Source organism: Xiphophorus hellerii, chromosome 8 (assembly GCF_003331165.1).
Source record: "Xiphophorus hellerii strain 12219 chromosome 8, Xiphophorus_hellerii-4.1, whole genome shotgun sequence".
Lineage (NCBI taxonomy): Eukaryota > Metazoa > Chordata > Actinopteri > Cyprinodontiformes > Poeciliidae > Xiphophorus > Xiphophorus hellerii.
In genome coordinates this window covers 5,856,747-5,871,423 of record NC_045679.1, presented here as the reverse complement: position 1 = coordinate 5,871,423, position 14,677 = coordinate 5,856,747, and the positions used below count along the sequence as shown (strand labels likewise).

At 40.4% G+C, this 14,677-nt stretch overlaps 1 protein-coding gene across 1 annotated transcript in view; it reads left to right on the top strand.

Annotated features, from left to right (window-relative positions):
- The first annotated feature begins 477 nt into the window (after window positions 1–477).
- LOC116724910 (NACHT, LRR and PYD domains-containing protein 9-like) overlaps window positions 478–14,677 on the top strand; it is a 93,014-nt gene continuing 78,814 nt past the window's right edge. Inside the window, exons 1-2 of the mRNA XM_032570702.1 lie at window positions 478–513; window positions 648–670. The gene's annotated coding sequence lies outside the window, so the exon portion shown is untranslated. The remainder of the gene's footprint in view (window positions 514–647; window positions 671–14,677) is intronic.

Below are 14,677 nucleotides of genomic sequence, written 5' to 3'. Positions count from 1 at the left end.
AAATTAAAGTTAAACACAACAGTTTCAAAGTAAAATATTATTCTTAAAATATGTTTAATTCAGTCAGATTATTAAATAGTTAATATTTGATAGAGCTGGTAGTTCAATAAATGTGAACTAAAATACTTCCTGTTGTTCAGGTTGAATCAGTGAATGTAAATGTTGTTCCATGTCTCCATCTAGTGGACTGATAGTAGAAGTGCAGCAGCTGATGGCAGCTTCCTCTGCCTGTCTGCTGTCTGACTGCATTCACCTGACACTGATATGAAGCAGAGAAGAAGAGCCAATCAGAGGAGGAGCAGCTGATCTTTTTCCAGCTCTAATGATGTAAAGGATGATCAGAGTTGATGTGCAGATGAATGATGTGTGTTTCCTCTGCAGGTGAAGATAGAAAGTGTGTGTGAGTTGATGTGAATTCAGCAGCATGGATCAGTGTGAGGACAGAGAGGAGGGAGTCCCTCCCTCTAAAACCACTCTGTGTGGGGAAGATGAGAGCCAGAGCAAAGGTCAGAGGTGAGGTCACCATCTCTAACTGTCCACAGCCCTTTTCACACAGCGTTCACTATATCAGGCCAGAACAGACGTGGTGATGAAGCTGCTGCTGCTCCTCTTTGCTGATTAAGTTTTAATCATCATGTTTCTGTCAGGATCCATCAGAGGCTCAAACCAGAACCAGAACCAGAACCCAGCTGTGTGTCCTTTAAGAGTGACAGGTCAAAGGATGACATGCCTAACTTTAAATCTCCTGGATCTCCACCATCAGAGAGGTGAGCTGTTTCTAACTGCTGTAACTGTTCAGTTTATATCTGTTATTGTGACCATCCAATATTAATTTAACACACAAACACAAAAGCCAGAAGTGAATTTAATTTCTAGATTGACATTTGGATTGTTCTCTAAATCTAAATGTAATTTATTTTCCAGACAGAGTAATGCTGAAAGAAAAAGGCTTTTATGAATTAATTTTATGATTAAAGTTTCATCTCTGTGGTTCAAACATCATCCAACATAGTGGATTATTAACTATTTCCACAGTTAAGATAAAAAATATCTCATGTGGATATCTTTCAGAACCAGATGATCTCTAACGGACCATCTGGTTCTGATTGAAGCTCCATCAGATCCTCCTTGGATGGTCAGAGTGGAAATGATTCCTGGTTCTTCTCCATGTCAGAGCTCAACACTAAGATCACCAAACTTCTCTCAGTCATTTCAAACCAACATGTTGGTCTCAGAAACAGATTTTTCTGCTCTTTAAACAAGGCTGGACATTATTCAGGAGGATCAATGATCAGAATCATGTCATTTACTATTTTTACCTGTTAAATTATAATCATATTAACAAAGGCTATTCAGCCTCATGGTTTAGTTATTACTCACCTAGTTAAACCGTGAGTCTAGATCTTATAACACATAAAGCAGATAAACTTCTAATTTTTTCTCCGCATTGATAAAAACCACTGACTGTGGCCTCAATAACTTATAATAAATTAAATCAAACGACTTCACTGAAAATACCAGCAGTTCAGCTGCTGGGATCTGAACATGCAGCCTCACAAATTCCTCCTGGTTGCATCTGCAGAGAAATCTGCGCAAGTTCATCAGTCATTTGGATCTGTCTGCAGGGGCGCCGCCAGGAATCTTGGGCCCCATGACAAAAAATTAGATTGGGCCCCCCATGCAGCTGCTGTTAAAATGTTTTGAGTCTATTTGACCCATAAAAAGCGTCATAATTTTAAAGGCTTGCTACTGCCTTGCTTTCTTTGTCCAATACTGATATTAGCACAATATTTACTGCTCATGAATTTTACATGCAATAGTCCACATACAGTATGCAAGTAGGTTGCTTAAATGCAGTGTTGTATAGTAACGAAGTAAAAACACTTCACTACTTTACTTAAGTATATTTTGGAGTACTTCATACTTTCCTCGAGTATGAACATTTTTGATAACTTTCACTTTTACTTCACTATATTTCCGAACTTAATTGCGTACTTTTACTCCGATACATTTTCAATGTGTGGTTTAGTTACTCGTTACAAAAAAGCGAGAGAGAGAAACGCAAGTGTTTTGACCCCACCTACTGATTAGCAAGTAGCAAGTAGGCTACTGAACAAAGTCGGTAGCCTACTTGCCTGGGCTTGTTTATCACCACCAATAGGATACACCTGTTTCGCTTCTCCCATTAAACACAAAGCAAATCTCGCAATCAGCAGCAGCCACATGGAGGAGGAGACGGAGACCACAACGACTGCAACTACGTCGGACACGGCTCCAGGGGAACCACCAGCTGGTGATGAGAGCCCATGGCCTTATTGGGGCCTGCCATGCAAAGCAATGGCAGGAACCTATTACTATTCTCCCAATTCTTTATTTTTCATCCGTAACTGTTAATGTGGCTCATACCGCTGCGTGCACACCTACAAATGAGGTATCAAAACGTGCAGAAAATTCACGCCATTGGAGCTATTTCTTTTGGTGGGATTCGGGGTTAACATGGCGACATAATTCGCAAAAAACTACGAAAAAAACCCATTATAAGTCAATGGGAAAAATCCTACAAATACCCTATTTTTGAGGATTTTCTGTGTCGTCACGAATTCACGTAGAAATGCCATTCAAATTTCATTTTGTAGATACGTCTGTGATGTCTTCGAAAGTGAAGACGGCTCGTCGATACCAATTACGGTTTGTCCACAATTTGTCTCTAAGCGACCCAAAGTTTTTAATTTTTCCTAAAATTAGAGTGTGTCTCTGACTGATTAGAGTGAGAAATTAAGAGAACTTTTTCACCCCAAAATAATTTTGAAATCGCCATCACGCCCACAAATATCGCACGATTGGTATCAAAATCGGTCCTGACATTGATACGCATGTCTGCTCCGGTAAAATGTTTTCGAAATTTATCTAGACCGTACGGTTTTGTGTCATGGTGCTTCAGAGCACGGTCATGCGACAGGATTTTCTGAGGCTGTCTCAGGCTCTCTCCCATGTATTTGACTACAATTTCAGATCTGGGCAAAACATTTCTTTCTCTCATCATTGTTATTGCTCTGCGTGAGGTACAGATATGAATCTCGGGACTATCGCAGAAGACACATAGCCCTCTCATACGCTTCAAACGGTTTTCGAATATGTATTACGGTTCCCGAACGGAAAGGATTTGTTCCCAATGCTTTTTTTCAGTTAAACTGGCTGGCTGAAACAGAATATTCTCTGCCCCAGCCTCTCTCACTAACAGTTCACACTTTGCTGAGAAAATTATTTACCATAGCAACAGAACTCAAGAGGCTATTGGCTGCTGGTTAGGACTACAAATACGCATCACTGTAGTTCTATCTATGGTGGAAGACTCATTTGAAACAGAGGAGGACTGAACTGGCCTTTAGAACTACTTGCTGCTATGGGCTGTATATAACTGATTTAACTCAGTAACTGTTACACATAGGATTAGTTTGGCCCTCTGAAATGAAGCATACTGAAAATTTCAAAATAAAAGCCTTGAATAGTTTTACATGATGTAATTGCTCTTTTTGGCTTTATATTACTTTTTCATCCAAAGCACTGTTACACATGGGATTAGTTTGGCCCTTTGAAATGAAGCATACTGAACATTTCAAAATAAAAGCCTTGAGAATTTTTACATGAGATTATTGCTCTTTTGAGCATTGTATAACTGATTTCATCCAATGACTGTTATACATGGGATTAGGTTGGCACTTTGAAATGAAGCTTAACAAAAATGTCAAAATAAAAGCCTTGAATATTTTTACATCATGTAATTGCTCTTTTTGGCTTTATTTGACTTTTTCATCCAAAGCACTGTTACACATGGGATTAGTTCGGAACTTTAAAATGGAGCATAATAATATTTTCAAAATAAAAGCCTTGAATATTTTTACATCAGGTAATTGCTCTGTTGAGCATTATATAACTGATTTAACCCAATGACTGTTATACATGGGATTAGTTTGGACCTTTGAAATGAAGCTTAACTAAAAATTTCAAAATAAAAGCCTTGAATATTTTTACATCATGTAATTGCTGTTTTTGGCTTTATTTGACTTTTTCAGCCAAAGCAATGTTACACATGGTATTAGTTTGGCCCTTTGAAATGAAGTTTCACAAAAATTCCAAAATAAAAGCCTTGACAAATTTTACATCATACTGAATGGTGCACGTCCACCTTACTTAACGTTCTTGTGATTCTCCACATGCTATTGATTACATTGCAGCGTTCTTTAGCATTGATGCTAATTTCTAGCATGACAATGCCGGGCCCAAACCGACGGGCACGGTTTGGCAGGCCCCGGTTAAATTTCTTCAGAAATTTTCTAGTTTAAACACAATATACTCTTTTGTAGGTGTTAAAGATTCATCGTACCGCATTCAGTGTATGTTATTCCTGCCCGAAGATGTGGAAATTCTATCTTACAAAAACTCCCTGTCCAACTTGAAGAAACACATCGAGGTAACTTCTTATGAAATGGTTATAATCCTCCTGTTTCAGTAACTATAGCTTGGTCACTAGGCACTACTGTATTGTGAAATCTTGACCATAAATGAACTTTGTTTGGCATTGTTTCAGTTCCACACGTGGTGTATTTAGCTTAGGCCTAATGTTGACTGTAGCAGGCTACCTAGACTCCTCTGTTCAAGGGGGGACAGAAGCCATAGCGATAGCAATTTAGACTAAATTTAACGAATATAGGAAAAGCATGCAAGTTCAAAACCAGGTTTACAGATGCCAATAAGCTGCATTTCCCTCCCAATTCTTTTTTTCTTTTGCATAATGACCAGTTGTGTGCACCACCTACTGACTGTAGGATTGACTGATTCACTGATTTGTGAAGTAGAGTAATCGTAACAGCTCTTTTTCTTCATGTTGGCCGGATTTTCTGTACTATTTATATTTCTCATTTTCAGCACTGACCTTACTTGAAGGGAAAACTTAAGGTTTACAAAAACTTTGTATTTTCTGTCCTGGAGGGTATACTAAGAAGCTGGTTCAGTTGTAAAGCAGGTTAAGTTAACCTTGTGCTATAGGTAAAGCACCTAATTTTCTTAACTAAATGATGCCTGCAGGTATATCTATTAGCAGGTTTAATTTTGCCTGCACTTGGTTGTGTACATTATTTTAAGTGTATTTGACAAGTTTACCAAAATATAAAAAATGTCATTCAAACTGCATTTGCCTTGTTTTACTTTTTACTTGTACTTTTCATTACATTACTTGAGTACATCCATTTTTACAGCAATTTCCATACTTAAGTACAAGAAGTTTCAGATACTTTAAGACTTTAACTCAAGTAACATTTCAGTCAGTGACTTGGACTTTTACCAAAGTCATATTTTGGAGAGGTACCTATACTTTTACTTGACTCTGAGATTTCAGTACTTTATACAACACTGCTTAAATGCTTTCTATTAGTTTTAGATACTGAAATGTCTCTCCCCACCAGCAACAGTAAAACACAACATGCAAAATATATATAAAACAATCCAGACTTCTCAACAAATACTATGTAGTTGCATTTTACTCAAGTTATTAAAGTATATAACTTCAATAAAAATGTGTTTTCTCCATATTTATTAAAGTTGTCACCATGTCGGGACAGTTTGCTATGAAACAGAAAATCTGTGAAAAAAGATCAATCTCCTCCACCTTCTCCCTGAGCTACTACTGTTAGCTTAAGTAATGCACCGTTCTGACCAAAAACAACCAATCAGAACCAGGAGGAGGGTCTTAGCGCTGTCAATCATCCTCATTCATTCACTGCTAAATGTGCTAATGGTGGAGAAACATCATATCATTACAGGAAAAATGTTTTTCTGCTGTCATTGGTAGCTATGCTAACTAGACTGAGCATTCACAACAGGCTATGCTAGCTGCAGCATAGCACAGAGTGAGAGGAGGGAGGATGAGCAGCACCACATGAGATTGTGATTGACAGCAATAAAACTCACCTGCCATGGATTGGTTGTTTCTAGATAGCAATGGGAAAAGTCAGAGGAAATAGATTTTTCGCAGATCATCTTTCATACATATTATTACCTAGGCCTGTCACGATAAATTTTGCTGAGCGATTAATTGTCTCAAACATTACTGTGATAAACAATAATATTGTTTGAAGACGTTTTTACACTGATTTAATGGACATGACAAAATAATGCCTGCGATTTCCTGCCAAAGATAGATACACATTATTTTCTATAGAACACTTAACACGGGAACTGATAAACAAAATAACCAAAAACAAAAATAAAATGGATTCTCAGTCTCCATTAACAAACGCACTTGAAAAAAAACTAAACAACATGTAGCCAAAATTGGAAATAAATACTGCATTCAACCAAAAGAGGGCAGATTATGAAGTCTGTATATTATGTTGCCCTTCAGTAATAATCAGATTTAAATAGAAAAAATGGGCACATCGACTACCTGATGCAATAGTTCACACTACATGATTTTTTGCTCCTATTTTTCCCCTTACGACAATCTTAGAACGTTGGTCGTTCTAAGATTGTGTCTCATTAAAAGACCATGATTTTTATGCAGGACAATGCTCTACTGCATGCATCAAAGTACTCCACTGTGTCTAACCTGTAAAGACCTTAAAGATGAAAGAATAATGAAGTGGTCCCCTTCCTCACCAGACCTAAACCCCATTGACAACACCTTCATATCGCTATGTTTGGGTGTTGATGATGATGTTCTGTTGCTTCCTGGCTCCATGTCAGACTAACAGTGGAACACATTTCCACTGGGAAATACCTGGTAAAGCCAGTCTGGTCCATCAGGACTTGGTTCCTGTGTGCATTGTGAGAGCAGTTCAGCAGGGAAGGAAAGCTTCATGATGTGGTTGGTGAGATCTGCTGGAACTCAACCAAACTGAGCTGATGTGGACCATCAGAGGTTCTGCTAGTTCATAGCTCATCTTACTCTTTCTGACTTTAAATTATGTTCATGCGATGCTGTTTTTCTATATTAAGGACTTTTATTGTGAAACTCCTGGTGACTTCATCTGTGAATACTGCTGGATGAATATTTCCTGACTTCCTAATTGTTCCTGGTTCCTCCACAGAGTGGACCAGCAGAGCTCAGAGGTTCCCAGTTGTCCATCTGCCCAGCAGCATCAAACACAGCTGGACTCCATATTTATGGTCTGTACATGAACAACAACTTTTCCATGAGTTCTGTTCAAAGTCACCTTCATGCTGCACTTTGTAGACCAGAGGACTGTCAGTCTGTCTAACATCCATCTGGTGTTTGGCTTATGATGTTTCCTTCATCTATAATTCTATTCCAGCTGCTGGAGGACAACATTGTCACTTTTGTGAAGAAAGAACTGAAGAAGATCCAGAAAGTTCTGAGTCCAGATTACCCAGAACATTTAGAGAGTCAGAGAGATGATGATGTGTTAGAAGGTGATGATGAAGAACAGAGGAGGAGCAGCAGAGAGGCAGTGATGAAGATCACACTGAACTTCCTGAGGAGGATGAAGCAGGAGGAGCTGGCTGACCATCTGGAGATCAGTAAGAGCATTGCTTCAAAGATTTGATTGATGGATGGATGGATGGATGGATGGATGGATGGATGGATGGATGGATGGATGGATGAACCCCACACATTTGCTGAAGTGATGTAATCAAATTCAAAAGATTTTTTTTCTTTCATATCTGATTTTTGTTATTGTGTTAATTTAGGATATTTTGCTGCAGTTTGTCAGCATCAACTTAAATTTGTTCTGAAGAAGAAGTTCCATTCTGTGTTTGAGGGGATTGCTAAAGCAGGAAGTCCAACCCTTCTGAACCAGATCTACACAGAGCTCTACATCACAGAGGGAGGGACTGGAGAGGTCAATGATGAACATGAGGTCAGACGGATTGAAACAGCATCCAGGAAACCACACAGACCTGAAACAACAATCAGACAAAAAGACATCTTTAAAGTCCCACCTGGAAGAGATCAACCAATCAGAACAGTGATGACAAAGGGAGTGGCTGGCATTGGGAAAACAGTCCTTACACAGAAGTTCACTCTGGACTGGGCTGAAGACAAAGCCCACCAGAACATCCAGTTCATATTTCCATTCACTTTCAGAGAGCTGAATGTGCTGAAGGAGAAAAAGTTCAGCTTGGTGGAACTTGTTCATCACTTCTTTAGTGAAACCAAAGAAATCTGCAGCTTTGAACACTTTCAGGTTCTGTTCATCTTTGATGGTCTGGATGAGAGTCGACTTCCTCTGGACTTCCACAACAAGGAGATCCTGACTGATGCTACAGAGTCCACCTCAGTAGATGTTCTGCTGACAAACCTCATCAGGGGGAAACTGCTTCCCTCTGCTCTCCTCTGGATAACCACACGACCTGCAGCAGCCAATCAGATCCCTCCTCAGTGTGTTGGCATGGTAACAGAGGTCAGAGGGTTCAATGACCCGCAGAAGGAGGAGTACTTCAGGAAGAGATTCAGAGATAAGCAGCAGGCCAGCAGGATCATCTCCCACATGAAGACATCACGAAGCCTCCACATCATGTGCCACATCCCAGTCTTCTGCTGGATCACTGCTACAGTTCTGGAGGATGTGTTGGAGACCAGAGAGGGAGGAGAGCTGCCCAGAACCCTGACTGAGATGTATATCCACTTCCTGGTGGTTCAGACCAAAGTGAAGAAGGTCAAGTATGATGGAGGAGCTGAAACAGATCCACACTGGAGTCTAGAGAGCAGGAAGATGATTGAGTCTCTGGGAAAACTGGCTTTTGATCAGCTGCAGAAAGGAAACCTGATCTTCTATGAATCAGACCTGACAGAGTGTGGCATCAATATCAGAGCAGCCTCAGTGTCCTCAGGAGTGTTCACACAGATCTTTAAAGAGGAGAGAGGTCTGTACCAGGACAAGGTGTTCTGCTTCATCCATCTGAGTGTTCAGGAGTTTCTGGCTGCTCTTCATGTTCATCTGATCTTTATCAACTCTGGGGTCATCTTGATGGGAGAAACACAAACATCTAAGAACCTTTTCTTATTTAGATTCTATAAACAAAAATCTCTCCATCAGAGAGCTGTTGACCAGGCCTTACAGAGTCCAAATGGACACTTGGACTTGTTCCTCCGCTTCCTCCTGGGACTTTCACTGCAGACCAATGAGAGACTCCTACAAGGTCTGCTGACACAGACAGGAAGTAGCTCACAGACCAATCAGGAAACAGTTCAGTACATCAAGGAGAAGATCAATGAAAATGTGTCTGCAGAGAAAAGCATCAATCTGTTCCACTGTCTGAATGAACTGAATGATCGTTCTCTAGTGGAGGAGATCCAACAGTCTCTGAGTTCAGGAAGTCTCTCCACAGATAAACTGTCTCCTGCTCAGTGGTCAGCTCTGGGTTTCATCTTAGCATCATCAGGAAAAGATCTGGATGTGTTTGACCTGAAGAAATACTCTGCTTCAGAGGAGGTTCTTCTGAGGCTGCTGCTAGTGGTTAAAGCCTCCAACAAAGCTCTGTAAGGACACAGATTGTTAATGCATGTATTTTTTGATAGAAATCTGCTATTTATGAAGTAAATATATTTTCATGTTTCAGTTTATATATTGGTGCATTGTTTCTTCAAAGTGTCCCACTGGTGGGGAGGAAGGAGACGTGCAAAAGTGAAACAGATTTCCTTCAGCAAAGCTGGACATATTGTTTCATATCCCAGCAGCAAAACTAATCCTCTTCATGTTAAAATTGAAACTGGGTTAATTTAGTTCATTGTGGAATCTTATAATTATCTCTCCATCCTCCTTTTTGCCTGTAGTTCTAAACTTTAAGGCTGGAGGACTAACTGTAGAATGAACCGATTCACAACAAACGGCAGCATGAATGTGTGTAAAATAAGATAGTTCCTTCTCTGTCCAAGCAAAGTGATGATGATTTGAAAGAACATACATTTTCATCATTTGTTTAATAACAGATTTTTCTCTCTGTCTCCTCAGACTGAGTGACTGTAACCTCTCAGAGAGAAGCTGTGAAGCTCTGTCCTCAGTTCTCAGCTCCCAGTCCTCCAGTCTCAGAGAACTGGACCTGAGTAACAACAACCTGCAGGATTCAGGAGTGAAGCTTCTCTCTGCTGGACTGAAGAGTCCAAACTGCAACCTGGAATCTCTCAGGTAACTCTGGGCACTTGACAAATTGCTGCATCTTAGGAGCAAAACGAAAGAATATTACAGATCGATCTGTCCGTCCGTCCAGACCTTGAGTTCTACCTCAATGTTCTCATCATGTGATGAATTGTGTGTCTGCAGCTTATCAGGCTGTTTGGTCTCAGAGGAAGGCTGTGCTTCTCTGGCCTCAGCTCTGACCTCCAACCCCTCCCATCTGAAAGAGTTGGACCTGAGCTACAATCATCCAGGAGACTCAGGAGTGAAGCTGCTGTCGGCTGGACTGAAGGATCCACACTGGAGACTGGAAGCTCTCAGGTATGGAGGAACCTGCTGCAGGAGCAGAGAAGGTCTGATAGAGGAGGAAGAGGGAGAAATGTCTTTAGTCAGTCTGCTGGGAAACATTTAGTTTGAAGCTGAAACTGTAAGCAACAAATCATCATCATTAACAAATAAAAGCTTTAAAACAGTTTTTTGGGGAATTAATCTGTATGATGTGTTTAACTTGTGAGCCGAGTTACTGAAATACTTTTCATAAATATTCTGATTTATTGAAAATGACTGTAGTTAAGAACTGCTAGAGAGACGCAGGTCATCCTGTAATTCTGATGCATAGAATCACAAATCTAAATCTAAACTGTCACAGAGAGTAAACACAATAAAACATGATTTATCTGCAGCATTGATCATTAAATGGCTCATTACTGATATATTAAAATTAAATATGATCGGTACACTTAATGATATTGTATTAGCCATTAGGTAAAACATTCAGCAAGTACTTTTACTTTTTAATACTTTAAGTATTTATAAAAGTCAGTACTTTCTTACTTTTACTCAAGTAAAAATGTTAATGTGGTTCTTTTACTAGAGAACATTTTTGTCTGTTTATTTGTACTTTTACTTCAGTACATTGTTTGAGTTCTTTCTCCACCTCTGGTGAACAGCCAGTAGGTGTCGCTAGAGTCAGGAGGAGGCAGCCTGGAGAAAAGGCTGTTCCTCCCTGATCTGTTTCCAAGCAGTCAGAGTGTAGAAGTTGAGAGCTGGAGAAGTTTCCTCCTGTTGCTGCAGCAGCAGAGATGTTCTGCTTCATGGACTAAATCAGGTTGGAAAGAGGAGAGATCTTTACTGAGCTGCTGGATAAAAGCTTCTGAAACATTTCAACTCTTTCTGGAAACTAATGAGACATAAAAACAATGGATGTTTTTACCATCCAGACCTTTAGAACCAGTTCAGGTCAATAATTCAGTTGTTTCTGTGGAAGATGAACAGATTTGATGTGAAATGATGAAATTCTTCATTTCTATCTGATGTTCCAGCAGATCTGTAGAAAATGGAGCTGCAGCTCTCAGATATTTCAGTCTTCATGTTTTCTATCAATGAATCCACTGATTAAAGCAGGAATCTCATCTCCATGTTCTCCTCCAGAGGTTCCCAAGGTTTGTTCCTGGAAGCTGCTGCTGGTTCCTCCAATCCAGGCTCCGCCCCCTTTAGAGGAAATCTGTCCATATATGGCGCTAAGAGTCACCTTGATGCCGCAAAGCTTTGTTCAGGGATGAGATGTCAGGATGTTAGTGTCAGTCTGTTCCAGGCTTTAGTTGTTCTCCTCATGAGGAGCTGAAGTCTCTGACAGGAACGTAGAGCTGAACAGGAGAAGAACTTGAAGCTTCTTCTTGGCCTCTGATTGCAACAGCAGGACAATCCAACATTTTAGTCTGACTTCATCTGGAAATATTTCTTTGACCCAGAATCAGTTTGAAGGCAGGCCAGCTCCTCATCAGAGCTGAGATCTTCTCTGTCCTCCATGCTGGAAATGTACAAGTCCAGCAGCTCCTGATCAGTGACATCAGAGCGTGACATCATCAGTAGAATGATGACGTCATTTCCCTCTCAGAGCAGCTTGGAAATCTGAGAGGAAAGATGCAAACAAAGACTCTCTGGACTGTTGGATCTGCTGGTTCTGGTTCCAGATGCTCTTTGGACACTTTCACAAGCCATTACTGCAGCTGCTGGATTCAGGATGCTGCTTCTTCTTCTTAGTCTCATTGTAAATGTGTGCAGCAGCGCCACCTGGTGGTGTTGGTTGGTAGAGGAAGTGCTGAAAGGTTGGAGGTGTTTGTCAGAGGTGTGTGATGATGGAAGCCTCTCCCTGGTTTGTGAGTCTGAGCTCAGAGATCAAATCTTTGATTCTTGTTGAACTCTTTGTTGAATGTGATGCAGCTTCTCCTTTTTAATGTTTGTATTTCTGGATATTACAGTGAGGCCACAGCAGGTTTTCAACAGCAGGGCTGTTTAGTGTTTCATTCCTTCATCTGTGTGTGGGAGTGTGGATGGAACAGGTATCCAGGTGTTGTGTCAGAGTTTAGATTGATTGTATTTTAATGCTGATTATTAAATCAGGTTGAGCTTCCAGAAATGTTTCCTTAGTTTCCTGATGTCCTTTTAGGCTTCAGTGAGTTTCTTCAGGTTGTTACTGAGGGATTTCCTTTCTCCTCTCTGTTGGAGCTTTTCCTGTGTTTGGAGAAATGAGTTGTGCTGCAGCAGCACCAACTGTCCTTCCTACATCCACTGCAGTTTGCAATCCAAATGTTGGACTGTTCCTGTCTCAGTGGAGGACAATGTGTGTCTGAGAGACATGTAATGTCCATGTTTGCTGCTGAAAGAGACTGATGGTCTGACCCCCCTCCTCCTTTCAGGGTGGAGCCTGCTGGAGTCCCATTCTTGACACCAGGTCTGAGGAAGTGTAAGTGTGTTTTTCATCTGATTCATGACAACAAAGCAGCTCACATTCAACCATCTTCAAACTGTCACATCACTCATTCAGGAGTCATCATCAAAGCGTCAATAAATGATCAATAACTGCAGTTGGATTGTGTTTGTTCTCTCCATCAGATTCCTGTCAACTCACCATCGACACAAATACAGTGAACAGAAAACTCAAACTGTCTGAAGACAACAGGAAGGTGACACATGTGAAGGAGCTTCAGTCATATCCTGATCGTCCAGACAGATTTGATTTACCTCAGCTGCTGTGTAGAACTGGTCTGACTGGTCGCTGTTACTGGGAGGTGGAGTGGAGAGGAAGAGTTTATATATCAGTGAGTTACAGAAGAATCAGGAGGAAAGGAGACAGTAGAGACTGTTGGTTTGGATATAATGATCATTCCTGGAGTCTGATCTGCTCTGATGATGGTTACTCTGTCAGGCACAATAACAGAGAAACTCGTCTCTCCTCCTCCTCTGACTCTAACAGAGTAGCAGTGTATGTGGACTGTCCTGCTGGCATTCTGTCCTTCTACAGAGTTTCCTCTGACTCACTGATCCTCCTCCACACCTTCAACACCACATTCACTGAACCTCTGATGCCGGGATTCTGGTTCTGGTTCAGTTCTGGTTCCTCAGTGTTTCTGTGCTGAGTTGAGTCTAAAGAGTCTAAAGATTTTCCTCCTGTCAGAGAAACTCTCTCACTGTTGAACAGATAGTTCAGTCTCTACAATCTATTTCTTGGTGAAACAATTCTGATTGAGTCCTTGGAAACTTTTTCTTCTTCCAGTCCTTTAAATATGGAAGCTGGGATTATTCCAGGATTATTCCAGGATCCTCATGTTTTCCTGTCTGTTTCCAGTCAAAGCTTCACACTGAATATCAAGATGTTGTTTCTCTTATTTTTCCTTTCATTCATCAGATTTCATTGAAATGTTGATCAGTTTTTCTCAATCACTGATCATTTTCTGTTTCTATCGGCTCCTATTTTTCTCAACATGTCAGATTTGAATATTAAATCTTCCTTTTGTAAATTTGCTGCAGTTTTTCTTCGTGTGTTTTAAATAAAAACATTTTTCTTCTGCATTTGGCTCATTTGCTGCTCATTCTGTTCTTTTCCTGATCAAATTTAAATATTTGCATTAAAAAGATTTTTTCATCAACTCTGCCTTTCAGAAAGTCCTGATTTAAAGTCAAACATTCCCATCCCATGAAGGTCAGAGGTCAATGCTTTGAAGCCTAAAGTGGGAAAATCTTCATATTTTCTGTTTCATTCAGAACTTCTACCTGAAACTCAGAACCTGCAGAACATTTTTCTCTTTGGAGGAAAAATCCCAGGAACTGGAAGATCAGAGCAGAATGAAAACTGGAGATCAGTGTTGGACAGAAAAGGTCTGATCGCTGCATCTCTGCTATATTTTACATTTAAATCTGATAACAAAAAGTAAACCTGTTTTTAGTGAATAAACCAACATGGATATGACCCGCCACAGCGCCAACGTGGGCCACACCTGATTCAACCCAAACCGGAAAATAAAGGATTTAACTGGAAAAAGCAAAACCCAATAAAATCAGCAGCTGGTTGTGATTAAAATGCAGTTTGTTGCAGAGGTTCAAACTTCCTGATGGTGACCTCTCCTCCGTCCCTCACCTTGTCTGGCCGGTTTTAATCCTCACTGCAGTGTTAGACTGGAGCTCATCTCTCAGATTAACCAGATTAACACTGAGCTGCAACAGGAACCAAACGTCTCTCCTCCAACTTATTTCACTGATTAATA